This window comes from Anser brachyrhynchus (genome assembly GCF_964034855.1).
Source record: "Anser brachyrhynchus genome assembly, chromosome: 17".
Lineage (NCBI taxonomy): Eukaryota > Metazoa > Chordata > Aves > Anseriformes > Anatidae > Anser > Anser brachyrhynchus.
Window position 1 is genome coordinate 7,371,760 of NC_137710.1, and position 23,536 is coordinate 7,395,295.

At 45.3% G+C, this 23,536-nt stretch overlaps 1 protein-coding gene across 20 annotated transcripts in view; it reads left to right on the forward strand.

Annotated features, from left to right (window-relative positions):
- FBRSL1 (fibrosin like 1) overlaps nucleotides 1-23,536 on the forward strand; it is a 518,655-nt gene that overhangs the window by 15,628 nt on the left and 479,491 nt on the right. The window contains exon 1 of one of the 20 annotated variants that reach the window (XM_080558958.1): nucleotides 1-23,536. This exon is cut by the window's left edge and continues 14,952 nt beyond it; it is cut by the window's right edge and continues 31,983 nt beyond it. The exons of the other annotated variants lie outside the window; for them this stretch is intronic. The gene's annotated coding sequence lies outside the window, so the exon portion shown is untranslated. 20 annotated transcript variants of the gene reach the window in all.

The window sequence follows — 23,536 nt, forward strand, 5'->3', positions numbered from 1 at the left end:
GCTCCTAGGGCTTTTCCTGAGGATGTGCAGTTCTCTGCGTAAAACTGCTGTGAACGGGTTTGTTTTTTATACTCACCTTTAGAAGTTGTCCCGTGACTTCCGTGGGGACCACAGGCTGAACATCTGCACTTGTGCTGCAGGGCTGTGGGACACCAAATGGAGCCTGCCTCCTGCTTCGTTACAGTATTTACAGTGCCATATTGCATCCCAAATACTAGGTTGGACTTGGAGAATTAAGTGGCACAATTATGAAGCGGAGGAAAAAACACTTATGTGGTGGCTGTGATAGATTAGTCATTTTGTACCTCCAAATAGCCAATTATTCCTCTGACTGGCTTTTATCTGACCAATTTGCATGTGCAGTCATGGTAACTGGTTTGCAGACTAGGCACAGAATTTCATGTGGATCTGATGTTGCGTTTTGGTCTCGTGTGCTCGGTGCTAACTGGAAGCAGGAAGCGAAATACGCAGACGAGGGATTCACTGCAACACATTATGATTAGCTGCTTTGTATTTTTTCCGCTTTCAAAGCCTTTTCACTCGAAGGAAACAAGATGGCTCACTTTTATTGTAGCCGTTTTTAAAAAAAAAAAATATCTGACAGAGCCATGTAAAGTGGTCCCAGCTCTGTAGAAGCTGCAGCACAGATTTCATTTGTATTGGCATTCTCTGCTGCCTAGCTTGAGAACACGTTGTTCGAGGGCTGGGAACTCGCTGGAGCTTCAGTGCGTTTCATAAGAGATATGAAGGAAAAAAAGAGCTGGAGGAAAGAAGGAAAAATGAGCTGAAGTGGAGTGACCGAGGGTGAAGTTCTGCCTCCTTGAAGTCGGTGTCAAAACTGTCATCACTGGTGCCAAGTTTCCATGTCTTCTCCCTGATTTTGATCTTGGCTGCACGGGTGTGCTGAAAATTAACAAAATGGTAATAAGATTTAATACAGTACACCTGGAGAGCTAAGTGAAATCTTAATTTGAAGAATATTAATAATTCAGCTGAATTTTGCTATTAGGTTAAATGTAAGCTCTGTTTCTGTCTGGGATTTGTGTCAGTTTAGTGTGCTGTGGACTTTGCAGAATCTCTGATATGGACAGTCTTTGAAGTGGAGAAATGGTCTAAAATATTTGCCAGCAGCTAGCTGGCTTTTTAAAGCTTCATTTGCTTCAAATAAGCAAGCCTTTTAAAAAACAAACAAACAATTTGTAAGTGCAGGAATAACAAGATAGTTTTTTAAAAGCTTTTTTTTCATATGGACTCCAGCAACTCAGCTGTAGTTACCTTGGTCTCCAGTGCTGCTAAAGACAAATGAAGCTAATAAAACAGTATCTTGCAACATCGTAGGAAATAAATTGGCTAATCTGTATGCAAGTTTTCTTGCTACGCCAAATTTAAACTCTTTAAGCCTTTCCTCTTTTTATGAGAGGTAGAGGCTTTTATAAATGTAACCTTTGTAAGGCTCTGTGAAACAATGCCTGTAGCAGCCTTCTGGTGTAGTTGTGGAATAAAGATTAGCAAGTCAAGATGTATTTTAAGGAAATTTATACATTTATTTTCTCATAAGTGACGAGATAATCTTAGACTGATAATAAATTTGTGCATTAGAAGGGAGGCTGTTGTCTGCACCTGCCTCCACATGGTGTTACCAGCCTTCACTGGTAGCTGAAGGAGTTCCTTGCTTTGCATCATATGCTAGCTAAAAGTGTATGTACCTGCGTGTCCATGCAGGAGCTTATATATTTCTCTCTTCTATGTACATAAAACAATTGGGTCTGTCTTAGTTTTCTTGCAAACTCCTGTTTACTCCTTTGTTCTGTTGGGACTCACCTCTGCTTGCACCATATGGTATTTGAACAGAGCACTTGTGAAGTCTCCTGGTTTTGTGTAAAATGTAGTGCACAAAGAATTACAGGTGCACAAGCACCTACTGTTAAGTTCTCTGAGCTGTTTAAACATGTGGGGTTTTTCATGTCCTGATTATCAAATGTCAGTGTGCAAGTTTTATTAAAACTAAGCGTCAGGCTTCATTTTTGCAGATACTCTCCCTATAGTAGCTGCTGAAGATCCAAAAGTGGTTTCAGCACAGCTTGGGGGACTGGAAAAATCAGAATTGAAACTGGGGCAGGTCACGCTCCCCTCCTCCCCCCTTTCTCCAGATAAGTTATATAATCTCTGTTCCTCTGTTTCTTCTGTAAAACAAGGATAACTTATCTCATGGCACTACTGCTGCTTAGTAGTTGTAAACCCTGCATGCAGGATCTTTTTGATAGGAAGTACATTAAGATTAAAGTACATGGTGTTTTGTTCTGAAGAGTTTGAGGATGAAATTTATAGGCAACCGTAAGCTGTGTGTTTGTTTATGATAAAATTGGGAGATGAAGTATAAAGGAACAGACACTGGTACTGGCCGTGTAACTTGCAGCTTTACATTACAAACAGCCTCTTGTTTGTGGTGATAAAGGCAAGAAATCCAGTGTATTCTACCAGCTACAAATAGCTACACGGGGTAGAGCTTTCACTCCTTCAAAATGAGCCTCTTCTCATTCTCAAATCAATCTCTCAGCTGTTCCTTTTAAGAGTCGTCTCTCCACCTGTTTACTAACCATGAATTTTTGTTACTGTGAGAGTAAAAAAGCATATTTGCTGCCGAACATCATTCAGCTGTTGTGGTTCTCTCCTCCCCCACTTTCTCCTATATTCTCAGGATTTAGTTAGCAAAATTCCTTCCTCCACGCCCTCCCCAGTCCTTTCGCTTAATCGGTTGGAAAGTGCAGACAGCAGGCAATAGGTTGCTCTTGATTGTGGTATTTTCCCCACTAACCCTTCCTTTCCTCTGCTTGGTTCTGTAAAACCCCATTGAATTCCACCTTCCTGGCACTACTGGTGCATCAGGAATTCCCACAGCGTGCGGGAGCTCTGCAGAGCTGCCCGGAGCAGATTCCTATCGGCACGTGCTGCCCTTGGGATTTCTGCATCTCGGCTGCCAAGTGCAGGAGAAACGCTGTTCTACAGGCATGGGAGCTTTCTGCTCCCCCTACAGCTCTTCTGGGTGCTGTGTAAATATCGGACGATTTGAGGGGGATGAGGTTAGTGTGGATGCTGATGAATGTTGGGGAGGGAAAGTGGCTTGGTGGCTGTGGGGTATGGTTTTATACTGGAGATGTCTGGTTTGTAGCTGGAGACATCTCCTCACTTCTCTCAGGTGGACCTGCTGTCTTAAAACTTTTGGTGACAAGATTCAAAGAGATTCAGAGTTGATTTTTTTTTTAATCTTCCTTGAGAGGCAAGATGAAAAACGGAAGGCAGTCTGTTCTCCAGACGGCGTGCCTGGGCACTCCTGGTGTGTGCCCACGGGCTGTTGGTCTCTCCCAGCCCCTTCCCCAGGCACAGCTCATCACCTTTGTTGTGCCATTGATTGTTGCCACCTGGTTTCGAGTCAGTAAATCTCCAAGGCTTTTCATGCCTGCTTTGGGAAATTGTTATGAATACTGGGCTGCTTGGGGGGTCTGCTGGCCTCTTGGATCCCAGACAAGTTGAGGAAAGTGCAGTTACAGGATGTGCTCCCCTCGTGGGCTGCATCCTCTCTGGTATGTGCTGTTCTTCATAGACTGTTCAGTAGGTGAGGAAGAGGTGTCCTGAAAGGCTTTCAATGGTGTATCTAAATAAATAACACCCAAATATCACAAGGCATGTAGTGAGGATTGTTAGCAGTTCTCCTTGAATTCAAACTGGTGCACCATCTAAACCGTGATGTACGTGGTTAAAATGTGCAGGGGGGAGATGGTGCTACCAGAAGCCTCAGATCCTGGGAAAGAGGAGCAAATTGCTAAGCAGCCATATGAAAGCCTACTTCAAAAAGAGCAACGGGCCGTGCTACTGGTGTCATTGCAGGAATAAACAGGAGAGCTCTGCATGGAGGTACAGTAATAAGGGCTGCCAGCCCACGTTAAGGTGTTACTCTGTGTCCCTACCACATTGTACAAACAAATTCACGCAGGTAGCGTGGAGCTCACCTGCTCGGATCCAGCCAGTGTGGCTGGGCTGGGCACCGTGCAGCACTGCTGGCACCCTCGATTGCTGCTTGAAGAGTGAGGCTTGCTACGGGAAGAAATGCTCCTTTGGGACTTGATTCCTATTATTTTGCTGAAACCTTTTCAGTGAGTGCCCAGCACGAGGAGCAGGCAGCGGCTGGCACGCGGTCAGCATGTGCAGCGTTGTGCTGGGGTTTTCGTCCTCTGCCCCTCGTCGCGTTCTGTCCCCGCTCTCCGCGTGCGTCGTCGACGGGGGAACGGCAGGGACACTCGCACAAAGCTGCCTTTCTTGTCAGTTCTGCTTCAACCTCACGTGACAGTTGGACAGAAGCTGTTTTCACTGCTGGAAGTGAGGGGGAGGTGGAATGGGTGGTGGATTTAAAGAAAACCATATATATTTCTTTTTTGTCTATAAGCAGGAGGCTTGTTTGTGGTGGTGGTGTGGGCATGGAAGCACCTCGTTATGCTGTATCGGATATGTCACGTCTAGATTGGATCTATAGTGGGGAGGGCTTGATTTCCCCAGGAGTACAGATCTATTCCTGTTGCCCCTTGTCCAGTGGGCCTGGGTGCCCCGACAGCTATGGGCCTCTTCTGACAGAGGAGATTGATCCTGCCTTTGCTCCCTGAGCAGCTGCTGCACTGGCAGCTCTGGGTGTATTTTGCCTTTATTTTTCCTTTTTTCTTCCTTCCTTTCGTGAGGTGCTATGTGCGTGGTGGTGGGGTTTCTAAATCACATTAACTATTTGTGACCCCACTCTGGCTCATCCACCTGGGCTGTGTCTCAGGAATCACCCCTCTGGCACGGCCAGACCGATCTGTCCTCGCTTTCCACCCCAAGTCATGTGGGGCTAAATGCAGGCTAAAAGCAGAAGCGGAGCTGGTCCCTGTGGGCTTGAGCTCCAGGGAAGGCCTGGTTTGGCTGTGCAGGGGGTGCTGGCGTCACGCTTGGCACCATCCAGTGCAAAGTTTGATGGGAAGGAAGGATGATCTCTTCTGGTTTGGTTTATTTTAAGTTACTTTCGTGCATGCGTTGAGAAAATAACTTATAAGAGGAGAAAGGAATAAATGGGCAAAGTTCATCTTGCACAAGCGCACCTAAAAAGCATGGTACAATTGTATTGCAACTGCACTGATATTCTTTGCTGCCATGGCGTTATTGGGCTAGGGAGGAAGTGGGATAGGAGGGAGGTATATTGGAGAGGTGACCTTGTGAAGCCCAGGGGAAAAAATAATTTGTCAAAAAGCATGCAGTTACTTATTAAAAGTTGTCACCTTCCATCCTTCTCTTTGTATCTTTCTCCTCTTGTTTTTGCATCAATCAGTGGATTTTTTTTTTTCTGGCTTATTTGCTGGCTGTAGGCACATGATGCTTTCTCATCTGTTCTCTCTCAATCTTGTTCTCCCTGTTGGTCATTTAAAGTCGTCCTTTGCAGCAAGGAGCATCGAGTAGTAAATATGTGAGTGAGCAGCAGTATGGGATTTGGATATTGCTGCATGTTTTGAAAAATGGTGATCCTTCACCCGATGAATTGCTCTCTCAAACCTGAATCTGGCAATCCCCCTAAATTGGACTTGGCTTTCTCTGGGAACTCTAAAAGCAGCAAATTTCCAAAACCTTTTGCTAATGGATTACTGAGTGAAGATCAATAGAGATGCCGAGAGAGGAGCCAGGCCTGGAGAAAGAACATATAATGCAAGCTGCCTGATTAATTTGCTCTGGAGAATAAAAGCCTTCAGAGATGAGAACAGGGTATAAAACAAGCCGTTATAGACTTCCTATCTGCTGAGTAGAAAATGTTAACTTCTTGGGTCTGGTGAAGGTTTCCAGCGTTAGCTTTGCAATGACATAGTACATGTAGCGTAAGGGGGAATATTCAGCGCCTGCCTGTTCCTCTGCTGGGCAGAGCTGCCTTTATTTCCATGCTGCATATTGGGTGAGCTCTGGGAAGGGGATGTGTTGGCTGGAGAATGTATCTGCTCGTAATCTTCCAATTAAGTTCACCAAGCTTCCAAATTCCATTGGCAGTGTAGGGGTCCAGTTAGTTCTGATTGTAAACAGCAGTAGCAAGCTGCTTTTTTTTAATCAGTTTTAGTCTGTACTTAAAAATCCTGTTTCCTCAGCAGAACTAGTCATTTTTGCTCTCTACGAGTCACGTTTAACGCCCTTTGTAGGGCAGACACACCTGGATGGAACGTGTCGCGAGCTAACAGCTTGGTTCTGAAGCTGAAGATGGGTGGTGAGCAAAGAAGCAATTAGAAGTGCGTGCTTGCTGCTTGAGTGCCCTTAATTCGGTGGATCGTATTGCTCCCAAGCCAAGAGCCTTATGTGCTTGTGGCATTATTTCAGTTTTGTTGCAGTTTTTTTCTTGGTGGCTCAGGTTGGAGAAAGTTCAGTTTTCCAAAGGAAAAGGACTTCAGAGGCTGTTCTCTTGCAATCTTCTCTTGGCTTCGTGCCCATGCTCAGATGATTGCAGGTGAGGCAGGAATTTTCCCAAATGGATTTTGGCCAAGAGACTGGTGTTAATGTCTTCCCTCTGCTTAGAAAGAAGTGGGATAGGAAAAAAAAAAAAAGAGGTTTTTGTAATCACAAGCATCCAGAATGGCTGATTTATGTCCTGGTGGTACTTCTCCAGCAGCAGAGGTGCGTGGTAGACCCTGCATTTCCACTGAGAAGAAAAATGTTATCCTAAAATCTTGTTTTCATGTTTGTTCTCAAGCTACTGAACATGCAGTTTATTTTTAGAGAAAACAATGTCAGCCAGATTTGTGCTAATTGTTGGCAACAGTATGTAAGCCCCTCAAATGCTGACAGGGAGACAATGTTTGGTGATTGCAGTCATGCAAAGCTAAAAATGACTTTAAACAATCATGAAATATACTTTGCAATGTAGGAGTTGAACAGTGGGGTTTTGGTTTGGAGTTTTATTTGTGTAGTTTTTGTTGTTTTTTTTTTTTACTCAGCTGATTGCAGGTGTTGTGTGACAAATTGAATCTAGTTGTGTTCTGCCTTTAATTATTATTGATGGATATATAAAATAACAAAACCAAAACCTATTATCTTATCCTTGTTAAAAGGAATTAGTGACAAGTTCACACTCCCCCCACCCACTAGCATTGCAGTTACTCTGTTTTAACTGCTCTTACTTGTGTGGTTTTGTTTCTAATTTTGCTGTAAGTAGAGTTGTTTTTTTATTGTGGTGTCTTTTTCTGGCTGCATTTTGACAGATCTTTTGGTTGCATTTTGACCTCGGCGTGCAGCGCCGATGGGCCCCATGCCTTCGGTGGCAGCTGGGCCTGCGGCGGCCCTGCAGCTACAAGGCCTCCAGCTGCGGGGCTGCAGGGAGTCCTGAGGGCGTGCTTGGTACCAAAACCCAGGGTTTGGACACGTTTGCTCGCGATGGAAACTTTGTGCTTGGTGCTCATTCCTTTTCGCAGCCAGAACCCCCATGAGGCCTGTGGGTTGCTCCCCAAAGAAGTCTCCTTGGCAGGCCCACAGCAGGCCGGTTGCCTCCGAGCTGTCGGGCGCTGTGGAGCCAAGGCGGCCGCGGTAACTGCGCTGCGAGCCAGCAGGCCCGTGAGTGAAATCGGGCTCTTCAGGCAGTGCTTGTAATGGCCTCAGGCTCCAGCTCCTTCCAAGAAGTCAGCCTTGTCTAGCCTTTGCTGAGACGGCACAGATGTTAGCGGGGCGGCAGGCACGCTGCGAAGGGGAAAGGTTTCTGGCTGCTACCAGCCTGCCCGAAGCTGCGAGTGCCACCAGCTATTTGCTCTTTTTGTCTGGAATTGAAGAGCACAGTGCGTTTCTTGCCCCAGTGTGTTTATTTTTCCTAGCTGGCAAAAGACGACAAAGATCTTGTGTATTTAAATAGCTAGAAATGACATACTGTTCCTTGCCTGGTATCTGTGCACTTCGGGTGGCCAAACCCTTAAAGCTGGAGTAGCGGGGCGAGGAGGCTGTCACTGGGGCTCCGACTTTCCTGTCCGGGACTGGCTGTGGCTTTTCAGCAGCTTGATTGTCCATAGTATGGCTCTCCTTTTACTTAGCCAATTTCTGCTGCTCTTTTTACAAGCAGGAGGGCTGGCTGCCCACAGTATAGGGGCAGTGCATAAAGCAAGTAGAAGCCTCTCAGAGAAAGGTTAAGAACTGGATGGGTAGAGGCTTTGGCAAAGGCAAGGGCTTGAAAACGCTGTGGGATGCCTGGTTTCAGCACAGGGCCAGGTGATGTGTGGCCTGAGGGTGGAGGTGATCACAGCAGCCTGTCCCGTTGGGGCTGTGGAGCCAGGAGCTGTGCAGCTCCGGCTGCTTTGATGCAGCCTGAAGTGAGGGCTGTTCTTGCAGACTCCAGAATAAATTGTGGTTATTGCAGGGCATCAGGGTGGAGGTTGCTCTGAGCCTCCCGAGAGCCTGGCTTGGCCCCTGGGGGAAGAGGATTTGCTGTCTGAGGACGTGCAAGGAGTGGCTGCACCCCGTGGAATTGCTTGCTGACTTGGAGGTGTGCTTAGGCACCATGTGGTTTATTGTCAAGTTTCATTACAACTTCACAAAATCTTAATAAGGAAGTTTGGAAAGGGGGGGGGGAGGAGGGGAGCAACACTCAGGAAATGATAAATGTTCTCTGAAGTAATGTTGTTAAATTTATTTTTAATTTAATTTTTCTTTAAATCTGTATATGCTTGTAGAAGTTGATGCTTCTGGCTCTAGGGAGGTTCTTGTTAACAGCCCTGTGATCCTGTTGATGGCAATTGTAGTAAATGGATTTTAATAAATAGAAATTACGATTCTGTTACACTTCCCGATCCCTGTTGAAATACAACTGTGATTTGGTCTGAAACACCTTTTTTCCCTTTGTTCTATAAAGCAATGAGGCATATGGGGCTGTTTTTTCCCCCTTTTTCTTTTCACTGAGAAGTCAATTATATATTTTATGTGATGCCAGAGTAAACAGTGCATTCCAGAGCAGAGCAAAGAGCCCAGCAGCTTGACTCTGATTCCAGTGTTGCATCTTGTCTACCTTAAATCTCTAGCCATTTTAAAACCACTTAGAATTAATTGCATAGGCTTTAAACCTCCCCTTCTCTGGCTCCTGCCTGCAGTAGCAAGCCACAGAAAAGAGGACTTGGATATAAATAAATGGTGTTGCATTGCATCCTCTGGTTTGAAGATTTTTTTTTTCATTTATAGCCTTTCAAGTGGCGCTGCCTATTGAAATGTGCCTATTGGTGCTGAATCAAGTGGCAGGACTCCACGAGGCTCCGGAGTACTGGTGCAGGGGAAATTAGGTGTTTCAAAGAAATGAACAAATTAAAGAGCAAAGAGAGCTTCTTACGGCATATTAAAATAGCACAGTTTTAAAGGGCCTTTGAGCTTATTTTTCAGTGGCTGGGTCAGAACCATGCTGCTTGGCTTGACAAGACAATTTTTTCCCCTTTTGTTTGCTAGCATTGCTGGATTGAGGGGAAGCAAGGAAGGAGATTTTATACAAGCAAGCTAGCCCCAAACCTTAAATGAGTTCGTTTGTTTTGGGGTTTCTTAAGTGTTCTTTCAGCACCATTAGCATAGGTCATATTTCATAATCCTTGCTGTGATGTGGTGGCTATTAAATCCTTTTGCCTGCAACACCTCAAAACACGTTGCTTCCTGTGTGTGCTGTGACCACTCAAGTTTCTTCCGTAAGGTAGGTGGGCGTTATTTGTGTAACACTTTTAGAGCATCTTCATCCCATTTAGCACTTTTCAGTTCGTTATCAGTTTAAGCTGGTTTTATTCACGAATGATGGCCAAGATAACCAGTTCTGCCGCTGTCCGCTGGTATCTATTTTTAATTATTAAAAAAAAAAAAGTGTAGCACAAGTGCTCTGTAAGGAGGAGTTAGTTGCCTGTGTTACTTGTGCATGAAAATGTGCTAGAAAAACACAAGAGAAGGGCTTGTTTGTGGCCTGAGAGGCTCGATGTGCTGGGTGCTCGGCCGTGCTGCGGTCTTGCCAACCCTGCACGTCTCTGAGCTGTCCGAGGGAACAAGTGGCCATCCAGCGAACTGGGACAGCATGGGAGACAAGTGTTGTGGCCTTGCCTTGCTCATGGCTGGGACACAGCGAGGAGGTGCAGTACCAAACCCAGTGAGAGAGGATAGCTGGCACAGGCAGCTGAAGAGAAGGGTTTATGCAGAGCATACGGACGGGGAAGGAGAGGTGGGGATGAGGGCAGCAGCAGTGGGGTGCTGCCTGGCTGTCTGCAGAGGAAATTTGGGTGATAGTCCTTAGTTTTGTGGGACTGGAGTCTCCAAAAGTGAGCAAGTGTAGCTGTTTGCATCTACAGGCTGGAGGTGACTTGAGGTTCTCCTGTCTCTGTGGATTGTGTAATAAATGAATTTAAAAACAAACCAACCAACACCTAGCGTCTAATGAAGATGAGTGGCATTGGTATTTTTGCCCAAATTAAAAATAGCTGCTGCCAAAATTGTTGGCAAAGAGATGATTCCTCAGAAAAAAGGGGAAAGTATCAGTGGGATAGTACCAGGAGCTGTGACAGGCGAAGTGCTTGCAGTGTGGTGTTGCTGCTGTGTACCTGTTTTAATCCTCCCTACTTCCCACAGAAGTGCCAAGAAGCCCGCTATGGCCATCTTGGAATAAACAGCTTTTATTTTGATTCCTCACTGTGAGAAACTGCTCCAATTTTAGTGGGGTAGTGGGTAGAAACAAAGTAAGGAACTTGGTCGGAGGAAGCAGAGCATATTCCAATTAGCCAGAAGAGGCAAGAAGAAAAACACTGAGAGAAAACCCAAGCAAGCAGCCAGGAAAGCCGGCACTGTTTATTTTTGGCAGGAGCTGCTGAATGGAAGCTGCTTGTAGTTAGTGTTGTCGGTGGCAAGACGCAGCCAGGGTCAGGTTACAGCTCTGATTCAGTGACCAGTAAGTAAATGGTTTCCTTTCTCCCTCTTCGGCTCTCCTCCTTTTGCACAGACCTTTGGAGGACTTCCCTCTTCCTCCCTGGCCCTGTCTTCCTCTTCGTTGGGCGCTCCGTTCTTCAGAGCCCTGGGAGGAAGATGCTGGGGTTGTGAAATCACTTCCAGTGAACCCAGCAGCGATGTAGGTATTCCACGTTGGAGAGGGGTCAAGGTACAGCTCTCGTGCTGGTCCTGACACTGAGAGCTGCCCTAATTTCCCAGCACTGCAGACAGCAAGCTCTCCAGGAGAGCTGAGCTGGGTCAGCATGCCTTGGGCAGAAATAGGGGAGTTGGGTGCTGGGGCAGGAGCTGCTCAGATGGCTTCCAGAGTGGCTTTGTGCTGGTAGTGGCTGTCCGGATCCGGGGCAGGCAGGTGTGGAATTGCATGTGTGCAGTGTGCTAAATAGCTTAAGTCTTGTAGTGTCAGAATTGGGCACAGCGATATGCAGCAATGAACATTGCCGGTATGAGTGGAGTACAGTGCTGAAAGGCAAATAGAGGAATTTATTATAAAACAATGGGCAGGTCCGCTTGAAGACAGAAATGCCTTTGCAGGTGGGTCGGAAGAGAGCCCTTTGCTTTCCCTGCACCATTCACAGTGGGTGTCTCACCCCTCTGCTCTCTGCAGGCTGGGTGCCTCTCGCTTTCTGTAGGGCGAAAGTGAAACAGGAGAGATGAAAGCTTGCATTACGTCAAGAGGGATCTGGGAAGCTCAGACTTCCTTCCTTGCACCAGGATGCCTTTTTTGCATGGGGGAGTGATTTTTCCCACTTCTGCAGCTGGTCTGAAACGTACTGTTTTCAGGCTACAGTATTATGTTGTTTTCCACCTAAGTTTGCAGTTGTCTGTAACATATTGCAAAACCTATTAGGAAATACAGCCCCAAACGGGTGCAGGTATCACCGATGCCAGCTGTGTTTTCACTGTGGGCATGTTCATCTTGATCAGAATTTCAGTGTTTGGTTTTTGGATTACTGTTTTGAAATAAATAGGTGTTCATAAAGGACATAGTGAATGTTGAATGTGATGTAATTGCGTCTGTATTGGTGGATCTCAAAACACTTGATGAACAATCTCACAACTGTAATATGGGGAAAACTGTTCTAGTTCTTCAGGAAAGTCATACAAGCAAGAAAGAGAAATAAGCAGTACTGGAACTACAAATCCGGATATGCTGTCCCTGTGTCCAGAGCTTCACGTTTCACTGGAAAGGTTATTCTTGACTGGATGTTATTAATATGAAATGTTTATTTATCTTGTTACAGTGCCAAAAAGCTCATTTTCAGACAGATAGGGCTACATTTGCTGTACTGAAAGCATAAAGCAGGGCAAAATGCACACTGCTGAGTATTTCCCTGATCCAATGGCCATTTTCCCAAACTTCCCAGAGATCTCCAGTTTTCAGTAGGGATGAATGGAACTTGGATCCTTCCAGGCTTGAACCGTGAACCCAGCAGTGAAGCTGTGAGCCCTTACTGCAGCAGGGGCACATGCTGGGGTCATGCCAGGAGGAGCAAGGCTCCAGGACAAGGTCTTAAAAGTGGGTGCAGTAGTTTCAGACCTGCTTTCTGTTGTTGGCTCCTCTCTGGCATCTTTAAAAGAGGTACAAACCCATCCTACTCCTGGCGTCCTCTTTCCTGTGCTTGGAGAGCTCAAGATCTTCATAGAAGAAGATAATTTAGAAACTAACTTTTGTTACTTTCTCCATCCCTTCTATTGCCTGTTTTCTTTCAAGGAAGAAAAACAAAACAAAAACAAAAAACAAGATGACAAAGCATAGTTTGTGTACATTTGTAACTTACAAAAGACTTTTCTTATTCCTCTCAAAACAGAATATGGAGTGGAAGTTTAAAAATAATTTTGCCAGATAAATAGTTTCTTTTAGCCTTCCAGTGCAAGTGCTTGAAATACTTGCATTCCCTGTTTTGCAGTGCCTGGATTGAAGCAGCAAAGAAAAATCCCCCACCAGCGTAAATGTGTGCCCAGATCTATTATTTAGCCCGCAGTCTGCTGTTTTTATTAATACCTTTTGCTACAGTGTTACAGTTCATTAACACCAAGTTGGGAAGTTTTAAATCCAGACAACAAATACTTGCTAATTAGAGCTAATGGATAGCTTGTTGCAGCTATAATCTTCTGATTTGCTTTAATGGCTTTAGAAGAAAACCCAGATCTTGAGAAGTTGCTTGTTGTGTGGCAGAACTATTGGAAAATTGGTCATCTCCTGGGAGGGAATGTCCATGCTATTTTTTTTCCCTCTCTATAAATCAGTGATTGTATCTTTTCTACTTATAGTTCCCTTCTTGGAAAATGCTCATACAGAGATGCAAACGTTGTGTTGTACATATAAAAGTGCAAACTTGAGATGTATTGGCTGTGGTGCTGGAGAACCCTGCTGCATTTTTAATATGCCCATTTCAGTGAGAAGCAAAATCTAGCTGCAGTTCAGCCATCCTGCAACGTTTCTGGAAGTAACTGAGAATCCATCTAATTGCTAAGCCAAAAACTAATAAAAAGCACATATGTGTGACTCTCGCAGAGGAAAACAGCTAAAGATTGGAAGGCTATTGTGATCTTATCTCAGTGGGGAAAAAATTAAGGGTTTATTTGGCTCAAGTTATTCTCTTTGTCTGCTTAGCCGTGTCTGACGAGAATCAATAATGACCATCTTCGTACAGAGCTGGCGTGTGATTAAACTCTCTCCGTTCCCCTTTGGGCACTCGCTTGTGTTGCTGGGCTGGCCGCTATGGGCGTAGTGGCGCCGATGAGAGCCATTGGCCCACGGCTGACAAATCTCGGTCCGTGTCGCTGACATTGACATTTCAGAAACTGCAACCCGTGTTTTTGAGTTTTAGCAAGCTAAGGAAGCCCAGGTTTGCCAGGGAGGTGTTTGCCTGCATGGCTGTAATGTGCTGCCAGAAGTTCTCCCCCTTTGCCTGCAGGGTTGCACCACCAGAGCTTTGCTTATGCTGCTATGGGTTATTCTCAGCCCTCCTTTTATTATGGCTATTGTAAAGACTTCAGTTTTCTATGGAATACATAACGGGGCTGTGTTTTCTAAAGTGTTTATGTAGTGTCCACTTTGTGTTAGTGCTCTGATAATGATGTGCTTTTTCTCAAACCGAGGACCTCTGTCCTTTTGAGTGATACCCTTTAAGTACTGGAGTACTTAACTCCTTTAACTCCTAACTTTAAGTACTTGCACCTTGACATCGGCCTGAAGCGACTGTGGTCGCATAGATGTTTGTAGGCTTAGAGCTGCTTAACACACGTTGCTGACTTAAGCTGCCTCAGTTATAAACTAAGGGGAGGAAGGATAAGGGATAAATTAATATACTGGTGTGTTGAGTGTCTTTTCCTTTCGATGCACGTACCCGAGGCAGAAATGTGTTTCTAATAGCGGCTGCTCCTTGAGTTGATTCGCTTTGTTCAAACGCATTGGCAGTGCCCCCCCTAAGTAGCGGAACTGCTGGAAAACTTCAGAATTAAAATATTTAAACAACTGCCCTTTAATACTGGAAAAATCCTGAATGGTTTCCTCTTGAGAGGAAACGTGTCAAAGCTCTGGATGGAAACGGTTGGTGTCTGTTTCTGGAAAAACCCGTGTGCCGAGCAGGAACCAGCAGGAACCAGTTTGCTCCCCCCAGGGCGCCTGCTGGGAGCACTGGGCAGGAGGACGCGTGTCGAGGGCTCGCTGCTTGTGCAAGGGAAGCCGAGGCTCGCAGCCGGGCATGCACGTACTCACGTGCTTGAGAACTGAGCTGAAAGTTTACCAGGCAAGTGTAACTGCCGATAAAAGCAGATGTGCTGCTTCGGCTCAGTCTTGCAGAGGCTTCTTGCATGTTTACAGTTAAGGAAGCGGGGAGTCCCATGGGACGCTGGTGGAAGTACTTGGAAACAGGCTGTGGCTTTCTGCTGGATCGAGGCTAACGCCTTAGACTCGTTTTACCTTCTACTAATATCTTGTTAGCCAAAACAAAAAGAACGTTGCATGAAAACTGTGCAGCAGCGCTTCTACTTGATTTCTTATTTGCAAAGTCCTGGAGCAATTCCTAGATTTTCTGGTGAGCTGTTGAAAGGACTCTCATTTCTCTGCTGTTGATATAAACCTCGTTAGTGAGACAAAGCAAGAATCTGCTCTGCCCTGAGCCAGGGCAGACCACGCGGTGTCCCTGCAGCGCCTGACCCGAGCCCCTGCAGTGTCCCCGGTTCGCACGTTGCACCGTGTCTCGCCTCTGCCCTGGTCTGCCCTTCCCATCGGGTCAGTCAGGAGAGCCCATCCTGCCCGTAGCACAGGCCTTTGAACGCTGTTTGGCTTTTTAAAAAAAAAAATAATAAAAAGTTAATTGGCCATATATTGCTTTTACTCTGTGGAGAGGAATACGCCGTGTTTCGGCGTTATGCCCTACAAATGAGCCCGTGTCACCTTTTCATTCACATTTGCAGGCTTCACCCGCTCTTCAGAGCGGATGGGAGATTGCCTAGCACGTCTCGGCGAGGGTTAGTGCTGGCCACTGCTCAAAGCGCTTTTGGGCCTTTTGAAAGTAGAATTAAGACCTTAAGAAATGGTGTAGTTTGTTGGCAGAAAACACAATGACGTATTTTATTTTCTGTGAGCACCTTACCTCATTTCTGCAGCAGACTCCAGTTTCTGAGCAGTGAACCCTAATGAACGCAAGCTTTTTCCAGTTTCTTGGTTTTTAGGGTTGCATGCTGTAACTGTAGAGACGGAGATGTCTGACAGCTGCCCTAGGAGCAAAACACTAACTTGATCATTGGGCATTAAATTCAAAACAGTTGTTGCACTGAAATACTGCTTTGTCTAGGCACTGCTCTGAGTCAAAAGTGGATTGAAAGTGAACTTTTAGAGACAAAATAAATCGGAGCAGTCATTTTTAATTTGCAGCAGGTAAAATAGATCTTCAACAGCTCCTACTTGTGTGGGTTTTTTTCCTTTTTTTTTTTTTTTTTTTGGGTGGAAGCATCACACATTCTGGAGAACGAAGAGGGAGCATTAATAATTGAGGAGCTTCCCTAGCTTTGCTTTCAGCTAGGCTGTTTGTGAAAGGCGTCGTACTGCACAAAGATAATATAATGCATTTGGGAAAACAAAGGGAGTTGAACTAATGCAGAAGAGTGCAGCTATTATTTGAACTACTGGAGCAGTGCTTTGCAGCAGTGGCCAAGTTCTGGGCGTCCTGCGAGATTCCCTGTTGAAGAAGGGGAACAACTCCTCCTCCAAGGAGCTTGCAGCCCTCGTGGACAAGCTGGCATTGCTGCCTTTACTTCCAAAAGGAGGACAAAGGCATGGGCTGATGGAATTAACTTGTCTGTCATTGGAAGTTGAACATGATGTTGTGATTTCCTTGCCCAGCTCCTGGGTAGGAGAATTTCCTGCACAGCAAAAGGGGGCTTAGGCTTTTGAATATGTATTTTTCCAACTGCAGTATTTCTGCAGCAAAATATTATGGCAGAGGCTTGGTGAATGAGGCTTGCCATGTATGTGGCTCTTTCAGACTGAGGTGGAAGGCACTAAAATGCGTCTCATAGCAAGGATTATTTCTCTCCCGCCTGCCTTTGAACATGTTGATTTTGATGGCTGAGGAAATGACAGTCTGACTTGTCTGTAAGGTCAGTGGCTTCCAAGCACTTTCTGTTAAATCTCTGTTTCTAATATTTTCTGAAGTTCTTGAACTCAGTCCAACGCTCATTTCCTAGTTTGTCAGGAAATTGTGTTGCTGCTTTATTGAATGAACTGCAAAATAATCCCAAGGAAGGGAAAACGTCTTAAGGAGAGTCTCAGCAACGCTTTAGCTGCTGGTGCCAGGTAAAACTGCATAGATCAAAGGTATCCTTCTAGCTTCTTTTATCCTTATTGCTTTCAGCAATGATACTAAATTGATTCTCAGGCAACTGGGAAATGCTAGGTTGAAGTTAATCAATAGATGCACAGCAATCTGCCTCCATCCGTACCAGCAGGGCCCTGGCTGATCGAGGAGCAGCTTCAGGTCCATCGAATTCCATGAGTGCAACAGAGGAAAAACTGCCGTGAAGTTCTTCTTCCTCATACACTTGGCAGAAAATTTATGAGCCGAGTTGATCTTTTTGCTGAAGCCTCCCGGTCTGCTGTTTTGGTGTCGGGCTGTGGCTGGCAAAGCGGTTTGTTGCTGGCCTCACAGAGCGTGCTTTCCTCAGGACGCGAGTCTGGCCTTCCACCTCTGTGGCCAAAGAATGAAAAACAGCCCATAAGGAATTTCAGATTTCACATCTGTACACGACTTTAATGTACGCTATTATGAAAACAGTCTCTCTTAGTTATCCTGTCCTTTCCTGGGTCATGCTTGGTATTTACTTTATTATGTGTTCTCTGATAGCGTCCCACCCTCTTGCTGCATAACTTGTTTTCCTGGAGGCTGGATATGCCTCTAGTTGAAAATATTGCCAAGCAAGAACTAAATAGCTGGCTCGGATTAACTGCTAGAAAATGTTTCTACTAAATCTGTGTAGGAGGATAGAAAGGGAGAGGCTGTATCCTGGCTGTAGAATAATGCAGAAATCATAAGATAAGTAACTTCCAGTAAGCAGTAGACTTTTTCACTAAGTTCATATTAAGGAATGTGAAAAAGTGACAAAATAATGGTGCACTTTGAGTATTGACCTCCTTCTCTGCACTAGCCAGGCTTCTGCTGTGCCTGCCAAAGCCCATGCTTCATATAATAGATGCTTTCTTAAAATAAAGCTCTACTGAAAGCCAGCGAGAGGCTTTAGTGATACTCAACCCCCACCCAGATATTAAGTGCTCAAAGGGGGTTTTGTTGTTTGTTTTTTTTTTCCTCCCCTGATGTGGTAAAACTGCTGATGTGACTGGGGAAGTCAGGGAAGGGCTTTGATGGAAATTATTTTAGGAACCCCCAAACTTTTAGTGTGTTGTCTCTGAGGTGAAGATGGCGGCGGTGGCGCTGAGGAGGCGTTGCCAAGGGCCGCGGCCCTGTGTGAGGAGAGCACCGAAGGCCTTTGGCAGGGCTGAGCAGCCTTCAAAGAGCCAGTGGGGTGGCCAGCATGGACGTTTGGAAGGAAGATGTGTGTGATAGAGGAAGGCAGGCCCGGTTCCATCCTGCTGTCGGCCTGAGCCATGCAGGCTTCTGTGGGCAAACCCACAAAAAACGAGGTTTGGCTCAGCGGGACGGTGCTTCTGCCTGGGGAAACGTCCCCGCTCTGCATTAAATATTCCTGTTTCCAGAGGTACAGCAATCCAGGAGTGTGTGCGGTAGGCTTTGCATATTGGCATTGCTGTAGGTAACAGCTCGCTCTGGGCTTATCTCTATCCCCTCTAAGCAGGGAAGTGTCAGACCTTAATTCCCTCTGGTCCGTGTCATTGAACCGCAGCGTCTCGTTTCATCCCCTTATACAGAGACTTTAGAGAGATACAGGCATCGAGTGCTGGGGCTGGACTCCAGCGCTCCTGGAAGGTCTGCTGAGCGCCTGGTTTGCATTTGCAGCATTTCTTTTCAGTCTCCTAAGTCCCTGCTCCATCCTAGCTCACGCTTTAGCTTCAGCAAGGCATTACAAAGCAGAGGGAAGAAGTCTGCTGCTGCGTCTCGGGGGGGGGGGACGAGGAGCTTGAGTGCCGTTTGTTTCACTTTAAAATGAGCTGTGCTGGGTTTCATAGAGAACTCTGGATTTTGGAGCTGACTTGGACATCTGTTTAAGTGTGCTGCAAGGGGAAGGAAGCCACCATTTATAAGGGTTAATTGTTTGATCGGGTTAATAGCTCTAACTATCAGTTCACTTGACCTGGGAGTCCTAGCTGCTGCCAGGCACTGTGTAAATGAACTTCTCACCTGCAAAAAGTCATCACGTTAATTCTCACAGAAAAGAAACGGGCCCTGCCTCCTCCTGCCCAGAACTGGTGGCATTAGCTGACTGGGAAGTAACTGTGCCGTTGCGACATCGCACCCTTTCATCAGCCCGGGCGTCACAAATTTTAATTCAACCTCCAAGGAATGTTGGAGGAATTTCAAAATCTTTGTTACGCATCCCAGAAAATCTTCAGTGAGAAGGCAGGCTTGGTTGTCCTCCAGCAATGAGGCAAGCACTAGATCCTGCTGTTCCTACTTGCTGGCTGTAAACATCTATAGAAGGCAAGCTGAATTGTAATAAGGAGCTAGACTTCTGTAGACACGCTCTAGAAATACAAAATACGACTTCCTTCCCCTTTCTCTATTTGATGGCTGCGGTATCCAGCTCATACGTATTTGATGAAATGAAGTATATCAATTCAGAATAAATATACGAATTTTTTTTTTGCTTGACCTCTGCAGTAGGAAAGACATGCACATACCACACTCCTCATGAACGCTGAAAATCCTGAATATTACATGTAGAGCTGTACGGATGAGTCCTGCAGCGTAAAGTAGCTGCCATGAGACTCTTATAATCCTTTCTCTTCCTTCTGATGCAGAAAACAGTCTGCTAACTAAACAAAGACAAAAGTGCTCTTTTCTCAGACTGAGAAACTAGATTGGCACACATGAAAATAATAACTTAAAAAAGCCCTCCCTATTGAGTTCCAGTGGAAGGTTTGGCACAGTCTGAATTGCAGCTTGCTTAGTAAAGGGCACTGCAGTGGGAGAGGCTTTAAATACCAAGTCCAGTTCCAGGTGAGAGGTTTACCTTCTGGGTTTCATTTGACCTGTCAAACAGTTTATAACAGCAGATTTCCTTCTGTCTCACCCTTGCTGTGCGCTGGTACTGGGCAGTGCTGGATGGTAATTCTCCCAGGAAGGAAATACTTTCTCATGGAAATATTCACACAGGAGTCGGTGCAAGGCAGCTGTGGGGCTGGCAGCCGTGTGCTGTCATGGATGTTGACTTTTTTTTTTTAGCATTATCAGAAGGCTCCAAGAGAAAAGTAGTACTAATATCTCCGGAGGCAATGACCAACACCCAAGGGAGGGAGACTAGAGGTGCACACAAATGTCATAGTTAAATACTTAATAGGATTTAGGGGATTTCTTTTTTTTTTTTTTTTTTCAGATTGATTCTCTTAATTTTTCTATGGTCTCTACAGAGCTGTGCTATTCTTCAGTGAAGTTGAAACCAATTAGGGCAGAAGTTCTGACTTAGACTTTGAGTTTTCAAGTTTAAACTAAGTTACGGATAGCTTTCAAGGTCAATGTGTGGTTGCATGCTATGAAATTTAATTGATATTTTTCTTCCCTAAAGCATTGACATATTAGCAGGCAGCTCATCACTTACATAGAATTCCCCTGGACATCATTAGATTTAACCTGGGATGCTTTATCTCTGAAGGACTCTTATTCAAATTTTAAACATACTCTTTTTCCAGAAATAAGTGATAAGTTCTACTTAATGTTTCCAAAGTAAAGTATGCACAATGAGAAATAGAGGAGGAAGAGGGATTTAAGTGTGGGAGTGCACACACATAATAAAGAACAGGAATATTTAAGAAGGAAAAAAAAAAGCAGCTGATACTCTCTCTTTTAAGAGAAAAACAAAGCAGAGCATTTAAATGCACAAATATTGCCAAGTGGAAAGTAGTTTATTTAAAATATTTTAATGTAAAATAACGGTGTTGTCATTTTTGTGCTTTACAAATGGACAAAATGTTATAGTTGGACAAGAGATGGACAAGTCCCAAGAGTATTAACAAATGCATAGTGAACAAGGACTGTTTGTCCTCAAAGGAGCACATTTTGGGGGATCATTAAGCCATGTAAATGTAATATCCAAAAAGTAAGTGCTTGCACTCTTCGGAGGTTTGGACTCTTTTCAAGTTTTGAACTGAGCATCTAAGCAAGGCATTCTGGGCTATTAATCACCTTATATTTAAGTCCAAGTTTTTCATAGCTAATGAGATTTTTCCAGAGTGGACAGTACCTGAACAGTGCGTTTAGTATAATAACATACAATAACAGAAAAATTATCTGCGAGCCAAATGTTATGTGATTCCTATGCTGGACTCTGTCCTATTTATTCTTGGCAAGAGATCACGTACCATAAGGGAGCGGTGATGCTTCCAGAAATCAGCGGCACGTGATGTGTTTTTCTCCACCGAGGCGCGGGGCGACGTGCCATGAGATGTCAGCTTTCCGTTTCATAAGCAAGGCAGTTCCGTTCAGGGGAGACGTCAGCGGTTGAAATTAGGCAGGTGGAACCGTTAGGAGGAGCATCCCGTGCCCCTCTTCAGGTGCAGGTCAGGGTTTGGTGTGTGATCAAAGTCGTTTGTATTTACGTCACAAGTTAGGGCGAGCAAAGCCCTGGCCTGCAAGCAGCCAGAAACAGCAGAGGCTTTTTATTTTCTTGCATAGTCGAGCGAAAGGAACAATATCTCTTTTATGTTGATAGCCAGGATTAAATTATTCTTGGACTCATTACTAAATGAAGCATATGATTAAATATTGAAATGAAGAATATTATCTTTCATATCTGCCTTGGAATGAGGGGAAAAAACATATGGATGAGTCAGTTCCTGTATCCAAAACAGTGGGGGAGAAGGGAGCTGTTCTCACGCAGACGTCGAATCCGAGGTTTGGTGCCTGCTGCGCAGGAGGCGCTTACATTCGGTGGGGGGAGCGCTGGGCACTGCGGTGCAAGGACATGCCTTCGGTGGGTGCATCACGGCCGTCGTCACCCCTGGGCCCCCTGCTCGAGAAGCTGGTGCTGTCCTCAACGGGGCCATGCCCTTGGGCAGAGAGATGCTGATCTCCTTGAAGACCCCATTTTTTATCACTGAGTTACACGTAAAAGCACCTTGTGAAGCAGAAGCATGCTCAAAACCTGCCCATGGGTGGATAAGTGCAGAAATACCTTGCTGCTGGGGCAGCTTGTGGAGATCCGAGTGGGGTTAGCTCAACCCCGCTGGGCAGGACTGTGCTGCACCCAGCTGCCCCAGGGCTGCATCCCCATGGCCTGCAAAGCAAAGATGGCTGGCAAAAAGAGCAAGAAAGAATATCAACCCTGTGCTGTGGGCAGCTGTGCTGCAGGTCCTCTGTGTGTGGCTAGCAGTGCTATAAGGCAATGTCAAGGCTTTGCAGAGGTTCGATATAAAAAATTTGAAGAATATTCTTGCAGCATTTTTTTGCTTTCTCGTGGTAGTACGCTTTTTTTGCTTGCAATTTATGGCAAGGCAACTAAATTGGTAGAAGTATGAGTGAGAGAGAGTTGTGGTATTTCTAGAGCATTAAAAACATCATAAGAAATATAAGAAATCCGAGACTGGCAGGACAAGTAAAATCGGCAGGCTTGCTTCTTACTCTACTTAGACTTCCTTGTTTATACATTAGTCTGAGAGGTGAACTTGGGAACACAGGCTGACAACGAAAAAGATTCTTACGGACACAAAGTTTTGGCAATTTGTGTGCTACCAAACCTCTTATACAACTTGCTAATTTATGAGACAGCAGTTACACAGCAAAATCAAGTGCAGCGAGGAGTGCGCTGCATGGCCAGCTGTACTCCGCTATCAGCACCGATAAAGGCAGAGGGCTTTCTGGCCTGGTTTGGTTCAGTTCCTGCCTTCACTGCTGTGATAAGCTTGTTAAAGCAGAATGACCTTTTTCCCTAAACGAAACTAGAATTTTTTAAATCGATTTCCCTGACACATTCACAGTTCTGGAGTACTTTCCCTCGCGCAATTACCAGCCTTTTTTACATGATTAAAAACTAAGAATTTGACATGGCAGAGGAAACCTGCAGATCAGAAATAGCCTGGCTGGAAATTCACACTGTGTTATGTTACGCTTGACAGCTTGTAAAGCAAGCTTACTGAGAAGGAAACCTTCGTCTTGGTGCTCTGTACTGCTATCAGCCCCCATCACAGGAGCGCGCGTTTCTCTCGGGCTTGTTTAGCTCCAGGTTCGTAACGCTTGGGGTCAGAGCAGAGTGTTTGCGGAATGTGGTCTTGGTCTTTTGCAAAGGCTGAAGGAGTCGAGCTCTCTTGAATCCAACCATAGTGAAGCTCATAGGCAAAAAGTTTGCTTCGTAGCAGTGCTGTCCTCTGCAGTTCTGTTTCTGCCGGTTGCAGAGGTGTGATGTGGGCTGCCGCAGAGCTCCGGGCTTCACCTGCCCCCTCCAGCACTGTCCCCTCTTGTTCCTTGGTCCATGCCGCATTTCTACATTCCTACTATTCGTGCTCTTGCCTGAAGCGGGTAGTAGGAGCTTCCCAAATCATCACAGGGATGTTTTCAGTAATGATTGATGCTCTTTTGCAAGGAAAACAAGAGCTAGCCCAGCGATACGTGTATCTCTGACAAGGCTTCTTGTTGTAGCTCTGATGTATGAAAGCGTAGCGCTGCTTTTGTGCAGTGCTTGCTGTTGCCTGTTTGGTAAACTTTCTAGTACAGCTATTAAAAGTATTTGGTTTATTGCTGCATTGATGGTGCTATTAATAGTCTAACTTGGTAGGAATGACTGGAAGTTGGTGCAGAAGTACAGATAGGCCTTACACAGTCTCCATTTTGTTATTTTTATTAGTGACAGATGTATTTTGTTGGCATGCTGTCCCACACAGCTGAATTGCATCAAACTACTCATGCTCTTGGAACTG